The following is a 13,823-nucleotide window of genomic DNA, read 5'->3' as shown; positions in this document are numbered from 1 at the left end:
CCTAAATTGGCTAAGGGAGAACCGCACGTGTTCTGCGTCCTGATTAACTAAGGGAGTACTGTACAAAATGCGTGTAAAAAGGTGTACAGTATAAAAGTGTGTGGTTAGGGGTTTTACGGCCTTAAAACATGTATAATAATTGTAAAACTTACTTCGCAGATTTCGTTTATTGCGGGTTATTTTTAGAACGTATCCCCCACGATAAACGAGGGACCACTGTACACTTACATTCAGTAAGCGGCCAGAAACATGACTCCAAATGCTAATGTTTCTCCCCGGTCTATTCGATGTGTAAACAAGCAAGTGTTTGCTAACAGATTTGCTATATAAACTTTACATCAGTGTCACAACTTGCCACCATGTAGCCAGTTATCGCAGGTTCAATACAAAAATAAAGAGGTTAATGTCTATAATGAGGGGGTAGATACAAACACATGGTAAGACAGAGTTACAGTGAATTTCTAAATGCAGTTATGATGTGTGAAGAACAATTAAGAAATAAAAGTTAAGCTTTGTGCTTCATTAGGGTCATCATTTGAGGAATGACTTGATCACTCAAGCATATCTAACAGAGTTATAGAATATAAAACAATTGGTGATACATTCATTCAACGAATTAACCTTTACTAACGCCAGGGCAGGTTTGAGATTAATTAGACATTCCTCAACGGCAGTGAAATCAGCTGAACTTCATTGTACTGTGACTACTTCTTTTGTTCTCTAAATCTAAAATATATGCACGCTGACTCTTTCAACAGATGTTCTCTGTTCTAGTATTTTCTGTCAGTTTTTTATCTGAGGAATGCGAGGATAGCTTGTCGGTGGGCTGCTGCAACAATCTCGGCTGAATTCACCCTTGGCTCGGGATGAACGTGCAAACATGCAACTTCTCTGCAAAGAATGTTACAGCCAATATGTTAATCTTTGCATTCTGGTGCAAAATATATATATTATGCTAGATACCATGTGTTTGACCTTCTGATTTCACTGCATGCTAAAATAACAGAAGTATCGATCAATATGAGTCATGCGTTTCTACAAAGTACAAAGTGCCCCAAGGCACAAACTCATTGAGCACAATCATGACTCAAGTAAACAATGATTAAGCATCAGTACATGGCAACTTTTACGTACAATGCTACGCCTTTTGTGTCTGGATGCATTATGTAGAGTCATGCTGCACACACACTCGCATCCTACTGACCAACTTACAGCTGCTATGGCAACTGGATCATAATTCTCCTTTTCCTTTTGTCTTTTTCTGTGAACAAGCTGTGGGTGTAGAGACGTAAGGCAGCAGATGTTCAGATACATTTCCCAAACTTTCATATCTGCTTTCCAGTTTCCAGTTTCTGCAGTATATTCAGTGTTCTTCATCGTGCTTTTTTCTTGTTTTCATACAAGGGTTTCGGTCTGATTCAGTTTTATTAGTTTAGCTTCTTTTCTTTTCATTCTGAGAGAAACAAAAGAAAACATAATTTACACAGGAATCCACAAAATATACAGTGTGATATATTTAGTTTTTCACAACAAGCACAAAGCCTCTTGACTTAAAAATGGGCACAAGTTGGCTTTAAGTGCAACAATTACCCTACTGCTACTACCCCACTTTAAATCTGTTATATATACTGTGGCACCAATGGTTTTTCCACTTATATAAACTCCCTCTCTGGACAAAAAACTGACACATAGGTTTTTATTTATTTTGATATGTACATGCTGTCCCACCCCTCCTTCTCTTTTGGACCAGTTTAAGGACTTTTATAGTATCAGTGCACAGTGACAAGTTGCACCAGCACTTCTAGATGATGTGGGTGTTCATCCGCGTCAAGTGGGAACATCTTATTCTCAGTGGGCAGTTTTGTGTGACTCATAATGTTCCTTATTATTGGCCCCCTCCCCCCTCCGTCCACCCCCTCTTACAAAACTTGCTCTTGCACAACCGTCTTCACAGAGCTGGAGAGAGTACTGCATCATAAAAAGGTTTCCTTGCCTTCACCTTGGCTTCTTTTGATGATAACAAATCAGGTGGTTATTTTCAAGAGAAAACACATGTCACTGTGTTTGGATTATGTAATCTTGAAACAAACAAACACTTACCACTTATGTTCAGTGTTCCACTTATGTTCTGCTGCTACCTCCCTGCTTCAGGGAGGTAGCAGCAGCTGAAGGATAAAGAATAAACATTTTGGGATGCACTGTACATAAAAATTGTAAAAAAAAAAAATTAAAAATTAAAAAAGGGAAAAAAAGACCATGTTTACCATATATTTTTTTATATGTTTGTGATTTTCTTGTCCCGTGATAGACTGACAGCCTGGCAAGCAATTGCATCTTGCCTAGTTCATGCTGTGATAGGTTCCCATGACCCTGCACAGGTTAAGCGAGTAAAGAAAATTTTATGTTATTTATTTTCACAATGCAGACATTCTTCCATGACATGTAATTACTTCTATATTCAGTGTATAATAAGATGATTTTAACACCCATTTGTAAAGGAGCTGCTCTGAATCATAATGACATTTTCTTTTAAATTAAAGGGAGAACCAACTATACCTTTTTTCCAAAGCTGCATGAATAAAGATTGAGAATACATAGGCTTTGTATAATGTGCAGTATGTCCACTATAATCACAAATATATACTGTATATATACTGTATATTTGCAAAGGTTTTTATGATTGCAAGGTTGTTTTCTCTAAAAAGTAAAAAAATCCCCCCCAAAATTAAAATACCACGTTTTATATGCATCAGTCGTACACCACTGTGTCCTTCAGTGGCAAAACAAACATCCATCACACTGTAGGAAAAAAGACATTTTCCAGAGCTATTCATTCACAAGACAACTGACCCAGCTACACAGCTGGAGTCTAAAATCCCCACTCCCAAATTTGGCTGAGGAATTCCTTTTAACCCTTTGCTGATGTTGCTCACTGTTTTCCCCACTGTCCTGAAAAGTGGTGCAGAGGCATAAACGCCCTTATAACTACAACATAACTGTAACATGTGGTTTCCGCCTTTTAGACTTCTAGCATCACATGCGTAGAGCAGCATGAGAGAGTAGCTGTACAGAGTTCACACCAGCCCACCATAGATCATCAGCCCTGCATGAGACCAGGGCTCATGATTCACCCAATAAGTGTTAAATACAAACACACAGACAACACAAATCCCAGCAACACACACCCACAGACCCCCTTCCTTCTGTAATAAAACAGTATGGGGTACACAGCATTGTAAAGACCTCAGGTGGTCCAGTCTCAAAGAAAAACACTTTAAATATTACACTAATTATTCTTTTAAATAATTAAGCATTCCAAATATTTAAATGGGAGATATAAAACAACAAGATTAGACAAAGCACACTGAGCAGATCATGGATGCAGGCTCATTCACAGGATTCTGGTTTTTGGCTGTAATAGATGACAAGTAAATGACAAATCTTACAGATGAGTTTCCAAATGACGTCATAACCAAAAAGCCTGAGAGCTTATGAGAAGTTGTCTTTGTGCCTTAAACTGCACAAATCACAAAAGTAATGCGTGGAAAATTATATCATTATCTCAAGACGTAAACCTCCCTTTTAGCTCAGAGTGCAGAATTAGCTGTAAGCTCCAGTGATAGCTCCTACTGTTACTGTGTCTTTATGGCTGAATTGTGCAATATATTATATTAAAATAATTGGGAAGATTCTGTCTTCCTACATTGTGCAGACGGCAACATTTTTGTTGTATTTCATACTGTAGTATATCTCTTACGGTGCCAGTAACCTGTCTCTTTATCTCCTCTTGCTTCTCAAACTGGCTCGTGCACTGCTGATCGGAGCTGGAGCCAATGAATACCTGTGACACTGATTGTTGATTGCTGATACTTTTTCACACAGAAGAGAAAAGCCAGATGTTAGTGGGGGTTTTTTGTCTAGCATGAAAGAGGCTTTTGTGTATTGTCTCGGTTAGCATTTATTAACATTTATCATTTCCCTGTTTATACAGCTTTGTGCTGTATTAGCCTGTAAATTAATTAAACAGCATACAATTCATAAATGTCTCTGGGACTTAAATATAGCAGGATTAGTATGAGGCAGACATGTAAAATATAGCAATATATGCATGTATAAAAGGGGGACTTTTTGTTTGCACAAACAGGATTTACCATGCTACTTTTTTTAGCTTTGCACCTGGGACTATAGAAAACTCAGCAAGGAGGAGGATCCTCAGGATGAAACGGGGGGACCTAGTTTCTGGAAAATCCATCAGCAAGAGAGAGAAAGGGAGAGAGAGAGACAACGAGAATGAGGCAGAGCCAGAGAGAAGCAGGTGGTCACTGTAGAAAACATTAAGGACACTTCTCAACAAAGTAACTACCCAAGCTCTCTGTCTGTCTGTCTGTCTCTCACTCACACACACATACACACACACACACACACACACACACACACACACACACACACACACACACACACACACACGCACACACACACACAGTAAGCCATGTGCTCAATGGCTGAAATTCAACAATAACATCTGGTGTCCAAATACTGACCAATAGATTCATTGATGAAAGTAAGCAAATGATTCCAATATGGTTATTAATTATAACACGCTGGACTACAAACATGAAGACAAAAGTAGGCCTGAGAAGCACTCAGAGGATGTGAATATGGATTAACACTGGGTGACTCACCAAAGACACACACTCAGTGTGATTATGGGTTGTCGCGTTGCCGTGGCAACACATCCTGTAATGTGCTAATGTCTCATTTCTGTGTGTGTGTGTGTGTGTGTGTGTGTGTGTTTGTTTGTGTGTCAGTGGGTGGAAGGTGGCTGTAATGTCACACTTGCCCTTAATCGCGGAGAGTCAAAGAGCACAGATATTTTTGTTGTGACATGGGGGCTGCACAGTGAAAGGAAGAGAATTAGTAGCTCTAAAATGACACTGACATTTAGGTGACATGCATTTGTGTTACGTGTGTCGCTAATTTTAGAGTTGATACTGACTTTCAAAGATTTCTGAAAAAATATGAACATTGATTTAAAGGTCTCTGCATACTTTTACAGCTGGTTCTTTCTTTGTTTTCATTAAAGTAACTAGTAAAGCTATGTACAGCGATGACACCCCGATCCTACTAAGAGGACAATGAGTAGTCTATTGTTTCTTTATCAACCGTCAGCAAGCACACTAGACTGATTACTAATGTTGCCGGTGATTCAGACATCTGATTCAGACGCCTGCAGCCAGAAATAACTTCAAATTATTAGTCTCATTCAGAGGCCGCATTTACTAATCTGTTGGGTTTTATTTTTTTCTGAAAGGGTCGTTTATATTCTCATGGAGCATATTATGTTTTTGTCACTGTGTGTGCAACGTTGACGTCAGTGAATGAAAAACGTTGCAAGATGAAACTGTGACACTGTGGTAGATACAGATATGTCACGTATGTATGTGTGTGTGTGTGTGTGTGTGTGTGTGTGTGTGAGAGCATATCTGAGTGCATGTGCAAGAATCTAGTATGTGATACTATGTGTTAGCCTACGCGATAACAACTGACACGTGTGCGTGAGTGCACGCATGCAAATCTTGTGCACTGATATGAACAGCCTCAGATGTTTGTTGCTGAGTCTTGTATGTGTTTTTGTCACGTCTGTATCTGTCTGTGATCTCTGGCTCACACTCGGAGGAACACAACTGTTGTAAATGCAGACAGCTCATGTGTTTGTGTGTGTGTGTGTGTGTGTGTGTGTGTGTGTGTGTGTGCTTCAGTGTCAAGTCATACTGTATGAGTAAGGACTTCATGGGTGGTTTACATGTGATTAAGACAGACTGAGTTCAAACTATATGGAGCAATAAATTCCACACGTGTCACTTGACTGGTGGGAACAGATTAATTAATGACAAACTCACACACACACACACACACACACACACACACACACACACACACACACACACACACACATAACAGCCCTAGATGAATATTCAAGACAAACACAAATATTCATGACCTGACAAAATATGCACAGAAGAGCAGAATACAGAAGTCTTTTATGCAGGACTGGATTTCATCCCAGCAAAGATTATCTTGGACTTTCTGCAGCCTCGCAGAGTGGGAGTGTTGAGTGCTTACAGAAAAAAGTGCAAGAGAACATTTCAGAGCTTGACACAGACTGATACACACTCCCTAAAAGTGACCTCATGGCTACAGGGCTGTAATTCTTTTCGAGAGAAATATATCCGCGTGGTCGTAAATACCAAGCTTTGTGGACGCTCAATAAAGAATAATAATTAACATGATTTATTGAAGGACGGGGAATAACAAGTAGGTGGAAATTACTCTGATGATCCTTTCAGTTTTCATTTTACCAAAACAGTTACCATGACACTGTCTTTAAATGGTGTGTGAACAACAATGGGATAATAATTACATAATCCATTGTGTGTAGAAACTAGCTTGAATAGTTTGTGTGCAGATCCACAAAACTTTGAATGCTGGAGGCCAAAAAAATCCAACAGAAAAGTAGCTGCAGTCAGAACAATCCACATATAACATTAACAAATTGTTGATATTTTGGCTGTCTTTTTGTGACCTACTGATTGAATCATTGTGCATTTAAAATCTATTTTATAATAATGATGTTCTGACATATGAATGGGATTAAGTGGTTGTGATGTCACAGGTTTTTCATTTCTGTCATGAGGCCTGTAGGAAGACCTGTAAAACACCTAAAGTGCTGTCGGATAATCACCAACAAAACTATTTGTGTCAATAAGTGCAACACTGAATGTCTTCTAGGAGAGTCTGTCTGAAAGTGTGTCATTATCCACATGTGTATACTCATATGTAATGGATTACCGCATAACACCCTACTCTGTAATGTCTAATGGTCTACAATGGTCGAGCTACAGCTCACACAGACTAGTTATTTTTGACCATAGGTACTTTTCTACTGAATTCATCTGTTACTCGTGAGAACAGAACTCTAGGTAAATAAATACAGCCAGTCTAAAATGTACTCTTGGGAGTCAGTTTATAGGAGCTTTCCCTCCTTCTGTCAATCTGGGAGCGTTCAAATGAGGTTCCTCTCATTCAATAAAGTAAAGTAGCGCCTAAACAAAATAAAGCATCAATGAATTACTGTTGTTTGTGGTGGTGTTTATAGAGAATAGCATGATTTCAGTGTTTGTAGCTTTTGTGCTGGGTTGCTAATTTGGGTCTAATGACATTCAGACTTCCCTTGAAATGTTCATGTTATTTCTGCGCTGCTCAGTTTTCTTTTACCCACTGACTTCCCCTTCACTTCCCTCTTTTCATTCCTTAGAATTTCTGTAATATGAGAAAGGTCTCTATATAAAGTGAAGAGTGTGTTGAATACATGTACAGTGTAAGCTCAGAAACAGAAATAACCTACATAGATTTGACCATAATTGAAAAAAATAACATGAAGTTTTCACAAGATGTTATATTATTATATTATATATTATTATATTATACCCATGTAAGGTATAATCGGAGCAGATGAAAACAGACTAATAAAGTTTAATGAGAGAAAAATATCAGCAGACATTTACAGCAATAAATACCGAACTTATCTTTCAGCCATCATAAACGGCTGTTTACAGACAGCTAACGCTCAGATAAATCATGTTATGAGTTGTTTCGATTGCCTCTAGAGATGTTTCTCAGTTCTGGTGGTCCTTTTAATGTTATTTCCTACCATGATCTTGCAGTATTTCTCCTTCCAGCCCACTGTTTTCGTTTGAACAGGGTATTGCACACTGGTAAACCCTCAAAAGATTACAGGAAAAGAGGTAAACCCCTTAACGTCTAGCAGAGAAACCTTTGGGTCTTTCTAGATAAAGTACTTCTCACTTCACTTTCACCCACATACCAACACGCACACACCTTCACAAACATGCACAGTTCAGAAGTGAGGTTATCTAGGATCCTCTTATTGAAAGACTGATTATGAATATACACAGTGGGTTGTTCTGATGAAGGTGGCACCCATGGGACAGCCCCGCAGTTTATTGAAATACATCAAAGGCCATTGTGAAAAGCATAGGAGGCTGTGGTGGGGAGCTCCAGAGTTGGGTAGCTGGGTGTTTTGCTGACTAAAAGAACTATTGTTATCCCTCCTCCACACTCACTTTTTTTATGACAACTGTTTACCGTACTATTAAATGACAAAGTGACTTATCTAGTTCCTCCTCGCAGAATTTCCCTGTTTCATTTGTGCCGTTAAAAATAAAGTCAAATAAGTTACAGAAACTATAAGCGCACAGGAAAAAAAATACCTTCACCTGTTGGCATTTCAATGAATTACCATTCAAAGAACATACAGACATTTGTTCTCTGTGGTCCGACTATGAGATGGTCATGAATATTGATTCTAAAGATGATCGCTTTTAGTGAGTGTAATTGTTTGAGAATTGTCTCCAGAATATTCAACAATTGGATTTAGCTTCAACCAGACTCATCCATCTGACAACAATGCTTCCTATAAAATGCACAGTCACAGGCTTGTTTATACAATCCTACTTAGCCTGTATCACCAGTAACTTATGGAGGCCAATGATAGCTAATAAATAAAAAGGCCTTAGTCTACATGTTGAAGTGTCCTCGGGCAACATACTGAACTCTGTACCAAATTGCCCCTGAATGCTACACTATCATTGTGTGAATGAATAAGCTGTCTTCTGATGAGCAGTTGGCACCTTGCATGGTAGCCAGTGCCTTCACGTTTATGAATGTCATGTGTGGTTTAAAAGTGCCTTGAGTGGCCAGAAGAACTAGAAAGGCCCTGTATAAATACAGTCAATTTACCGATACTGTTGTTTCTCCTTCGTGGTATGAAGAAGAGGGTGAGGCATGGGGGTTGAAGACCACTAGATGCAACAAAATCATACACACTGATCCTTTAAAGAACTCTTTAACATGTTATCTTATATGAATGGAATTAATTAGATGTCAGTTGTTCCACTGCCATGATAAATTGCTTGCAATTTAACTATAAACTAAACAAATTAACTTATACAACATATGGTTCCTATAGTGGTTAACTGCCACCATCTACAGTATCCTGTTTCTCAAACAAGCCCGGGATGGGCTCCAAAATGGGCGGATGACAGAAAAATCATTCATCATGGTTTCAGCTCTAGGGACTCACGGGGTCCAAGACCTCTTCTGTAGTAAACAAAGTCATACAACTAATCTAGCTGTCGGCACAGGACAGCTTGAAATATAGCACAATAATCCCATTATCACAGCTCGCTGAGTTTGCTTCCAGTCAGTCCGTCAGTCAAGTTGTGGGTTTTTCCCCTTCATTCCTCCTGGATTAGATTAAATTCTTCTTATCTCTTTATGTGCATTGTTGTCAGCTTGCCTTGGGGTTTTATTTGGAGACAGTAAAGCAGTGTGCCATCCTGTCTGCCCCTAGTGTGTTTACAATACTGTAACAAGGTCTTAAAATGTGCCCTATAAGTACTGTCATAAGTCATGCTATTCGTTGCTGAGCATTATTAATATACATTAATCATGTTGGTTTATCTTTAAACTAGAAAAGAGAGTCACTACCACATCTATCTTTTTATGTAAATTCACAGAAAAATGGGGATTTTGATCGACAGAAATTCTCTCTCATAAACAAGTCTTCTTTCTTTTCTCTAACTACCTGTGTTTGTAGGGGAATCACATCGCAGGTACTTCCCGTGCTGTAAATCAAACATTTTCCCTTCATGTTTTCCAAAAATTAAAGCTAATGCGGGAATAAATCTTTACTGAACTTCGAGTCTTAACATAAGCTTCTCATCTGAGGCTGAACTTGTGTGTCATGGTGAAACTTGGCTCTCTCTGTGACTCTTTTGTGTGTGTGTGTGTGTGTGTGTGTGTGTGTGTGTGTGTGTGTGTGTGTGTGTGTGTGTGTGTGCGTGCGTGTGTGTGTGTGTGTGTGCATATGTGTGTCAAATGATCCACATGCGTGGGAAATCCCCTCTTATCAGTCGGCGTGGTCTGGAATCTCTCTCCAGCGCTAATGTTTGTTTGGGTTTGTGGGGAGCAGAAAGAGAAACGGTGAAAGAGAAGAAAGAGGGGAAGAGAAACAAGGACAGAGAATGAAAATATCATATGCATGTCTCAGCAAATCATCCTACATCTTATCTGTGATCTTTACTCTTAATCCCTGTATCCGGATCATTTTAATTGGCAGTATTACTTCATAGCTTTGAGATTTTTTTTCTTCTCTCGCCAGTTGTATTTTTCTACCAAGTCTTGACTTTGAATTAGGAGCTAATAAAGCCTCATGAGGGGAGTTTCACACAACCCCCACATAGAAATGGACACAGCACAAAGTGGCCCATTGAAACGTGTGAGAGGACCCAGGGTGCCTTGTCCTACAACAAGCTCTTATTCTACAGTACAACAGGCCGAGTGGAGCTCAAACATACTTGTAGTAGGAGGCTTTTCAGTGTCTTGATTGTCAAGCAGAGAACATAGTTTTCAGAAAATGTAGAATGTAGAAAAGAAAAAAGAGCTTGTCTTGAGGCTTACAAAAACACTTCTCAGTAAAAAAGGGGAAACATTTAGCTGAAAGAGGCCGGAGCTAATTCTGATTTTGTGATGTTGTGAGCCGCTTGATCAAAGGAGTAATTATGCCCATACAGAGATTACAGTTGAGATTTTTTTAGGTAGTTCCAGAGACAAAATTCCCGTGTTAGTTTATGTGTCACACTGCTATCACACTTTGTCAGATTTTAATGTCCCAAAACCACAGCTTTCAAGCTAAAACATGTCCTATATATTTCCCACGCGACTGTAGTGCATGACTGTCACATGTAAAAAAAAAAAAAAAAAATCACCCAGGAATCATATGGGATTTTCTGTGCTGAGCTAAGATAAATGAAAGTATGAAACATCATTTTCAGCCTTGGAAACAGTGGTTTACCAAAACAGAAGTAGTTGTTTGACTTGATTATGTTGTCTTATATTTCCAAGATACACACAAAAAAGGTTTGTGTTTATAAGACAAAATGGACAATAGGTTAAATGTTTAAAAGTTTTATGGATGAAACTCACCTGTCAGATCCTTCGCTATCAGCTGATGAAGAACAAGAGCTAAAAAAAACAAGTGTAACGCTTTGTTGAAATAACCTTAATAAAGCAGAACTGATAAGCGTCTGAGTCACACATCACATGCTGAGCTGAATCTGAATAGCAGTTTTTCATCAAGATACTTATGGTGTCTGGGGTTAAAGGGCAAACTGTGAAATAACACAGCGTTTGTTTTCTCTTCACAGGGGGTCAAATGTGTCATTAACTAATTAAATATATATTTTTTTATTATTATTTTGATCTGAGACAAAAAACAACAACAATGATGATAATGATGGCAGCTTCAGGATGACCTGAATGTCAGATTATGATTATATCGGTTGGAAATCAGGTTAATGCAGAACAAAACAAAAAAAGGCTGCCTCACTTTGACCTTTGATGACTTTGATGATTCATGTTGTCAGTTTTTGTGTCTGTCATGTGAGCGGTTGACCTGGATGCTGGATGACCTTTATCAGCTGTCTTACAAGTGGAGGAGCTGCTGATCTGTCCATTCTCAATGATCTCATTTAGCCGGGGGGATGAGCTGTCTGTCCCTTTCATACTTCCTATCACATGTTGTTGACCACAGTGTGGTCTGAAAGCTTGTTTGTGCCTCTTATATGCTAAACCTCACTTTCGGATGGCGATGGTGATGACGCTTGATGACAATAAAGCAGCTGTTATTGGTATGTCTACAAACTGTCTTTTTGAGACACTGCTGCTGATCATCCTCACTGCACTTAAGCTCGTGCCTGATGACTGATTTAAATAACCATTATGGATAAAATGAATCATCGGTTTACAGTGCAAGCCCTATGAAATCCCTTTAGAAAACTTAATCTGGAGCCTCAGTGCATCCTCTGCATCACTGTCTTCTGGCCATCTGTTTCCAGGCGCTGTGCTTTTCTGTCTCGTCAGCAAAGTCCCTTCCTAGCAAAGACATTAGTAGATTAACAGTCTCTCACACAAGGTGTCTCCACATCATTCAAGGGTGTGGACATCCTGTTTCCAAAAAAAAAAGATGAATAAACACTGTCTCGGTATTGAAGTATTGAAGAAATAATTACAGTAGTCCTGTAACAATTTAGGCCTGTACATCATAAAAAGTTAGAGTATGTTGTGAAGTATTCACATCCTTGAGCTTGCTGAAAGAAAAAAAAACGACCTCTAACAACTTTATTCCCAGCAGACATCTGCATAGAAAACCCAAGGTACAGTATTTACATCTTACAAAATCACTTTTAATGTGCTGCAGCAGTCAAGTATGAAAAACAATGTGTCACCAGAAAGTCAGACTCACCACTGACTCACTCACTGAAGGCAGGATTGAGATTTTGGATGAGAATAAATCTGTTAACAATACTTTCCATTTATATGTGGTTTCAGCCCAATTCACTGCTCATTGTGAACTCGGTGTGAAAAGAGTCCATGTAATGAGATGCGATAACTCAGACAGCATCAGAGGTGAAACTGCTGTCAGACTCCCACCTGTGCGATATTCCAACAGAAGTCAACCGAAATACTCCACCTGTCACTGACTGCATCTGTGATGTTCATAACTGATGGAAGAAAAAGAAAAAAAAAATCAGACTGCACCATGGAAGTGTTTTTGTTTTGCTCTGTCTCATAAGTTTGTTGTTGTGTGGGCACTGTTGTCTGACTTCCTCTGCACCTGACAAACAGGAAGGTATGTGTGTGTGTGCGTGCATGTGTGCGTATGTGTGTGTAGCACAGGAAGTAAGATAATCATAGTTGATCTTTCCACGAAGTTCAACACACCCACTGTAGCCCCCCTCCCCCCCACATGACTTTTCAACTCTATAAATAGGTTTTCTTTCTGTTTCCACACACACACACACACACACACACACACACACACACACTCTCAGACAAGTGAAGGACAGTCACAGTTTTGATTTGGCTCTGTGCTCAAAGAGCTCAAAGCCATCTGGGCAGTTATGTTGTCATTAGCAGCACACTTGTATCAGATATCAAAGAGATACCCTTTTGTAGTCTGTTAACACTACACTAATGTTTTACGGAAGTCAAACTACTACTATTATGATTTTAAAATGTGTTGTGGCTGTATATTTGTTGGTGTCATATTCTGGTGGTGCTATGAGCTCATATGTTCACTCAAAAGTGTTTGAGTAAATCCATGATCTGTATCACTTATATGTTTCATTCAAATAACTGATGTTTGTCGTTGGTTTTTTGTATTTACTTCAGATCTGATATTGAATCTGGGAAAAATGCAAAAGTGATTAATCAGTTTGGCCACCACAGTTTAAGCTGAGATTTAGTTATGATTGACTTATTGGATGCAGCAAATGCATCTAAAAATAGTATGAGAGTGGCTGAGGTACTAGATGGAATAAGATCTGGAGCACATTGTTAAAAGTTTCTGTAAAATGCAGCAAATACTGACCCATATAAAACACAATGCGTGTATCATTGAGGCCTACATGTTGAATGAATTTCACAAAATATATACACATTTTTTATTTTTATTTTACACCTGCAGTTTTGATGTATCCTGATCACTGACCACATGACTGCTACGTCACCTAGTTTGTGCCAAAAGTTAATCTTAGAAACAGCATAGCTTCTACTTTTTTTTTGCCTACATGTCACGACTGTAATAGCATGAAAGAACATGCATCACTTCACCTGCATGTCTTTGTGTGTCGTTTGAGTATGAGTTACAAACACACTGGGAAACCACCATATTTCAAGGG

General features: G+C 38.9%; 1 long non-coding RNA gene across 1 annotated transcript; it reads right to left on the bottom strand.

Annotated features, from left to right (window-relative positions):
• Positions 1 to 431: 431 nt before the first annotated feature.
• LOC113747152 (uncharacterized) lies at positions 432 to 11,166 on the bottom strand. The gene is made up of 3 exons (XR_003463385.1): positions 11,068 to 11,166; positions 2,265 to 2,370; positions 432 to 2,165 (listed from the first exon to the last, which is right to left on the bottom strand). It is a non-coding gene; the product is annotated as an uncharacterized LOC113747152 (long non-coding RNA).
• Positions 11,167 to 13,823: the final 2,657 nt, after the last annotated feature.

The sequence above is a fragment of the Larimichthys crocea genome, chromosome XII (genome assembly GCF_000972845.2).
Source record: "Larimichthys crocea isolate SSNF chromosome XII, L_crocea_2.0, whole genome shotgun sequence".
NCBI classification, from domain to species: domain Eukaryota; kingdom Metazoa; phylum Chordata; class Actinopteri; family Sciaenidae; genus Larimichthys; species Larimichthys crocea.
This window is presented reverse-complemented; position numbering and strand designations above follow the sequence as displayed.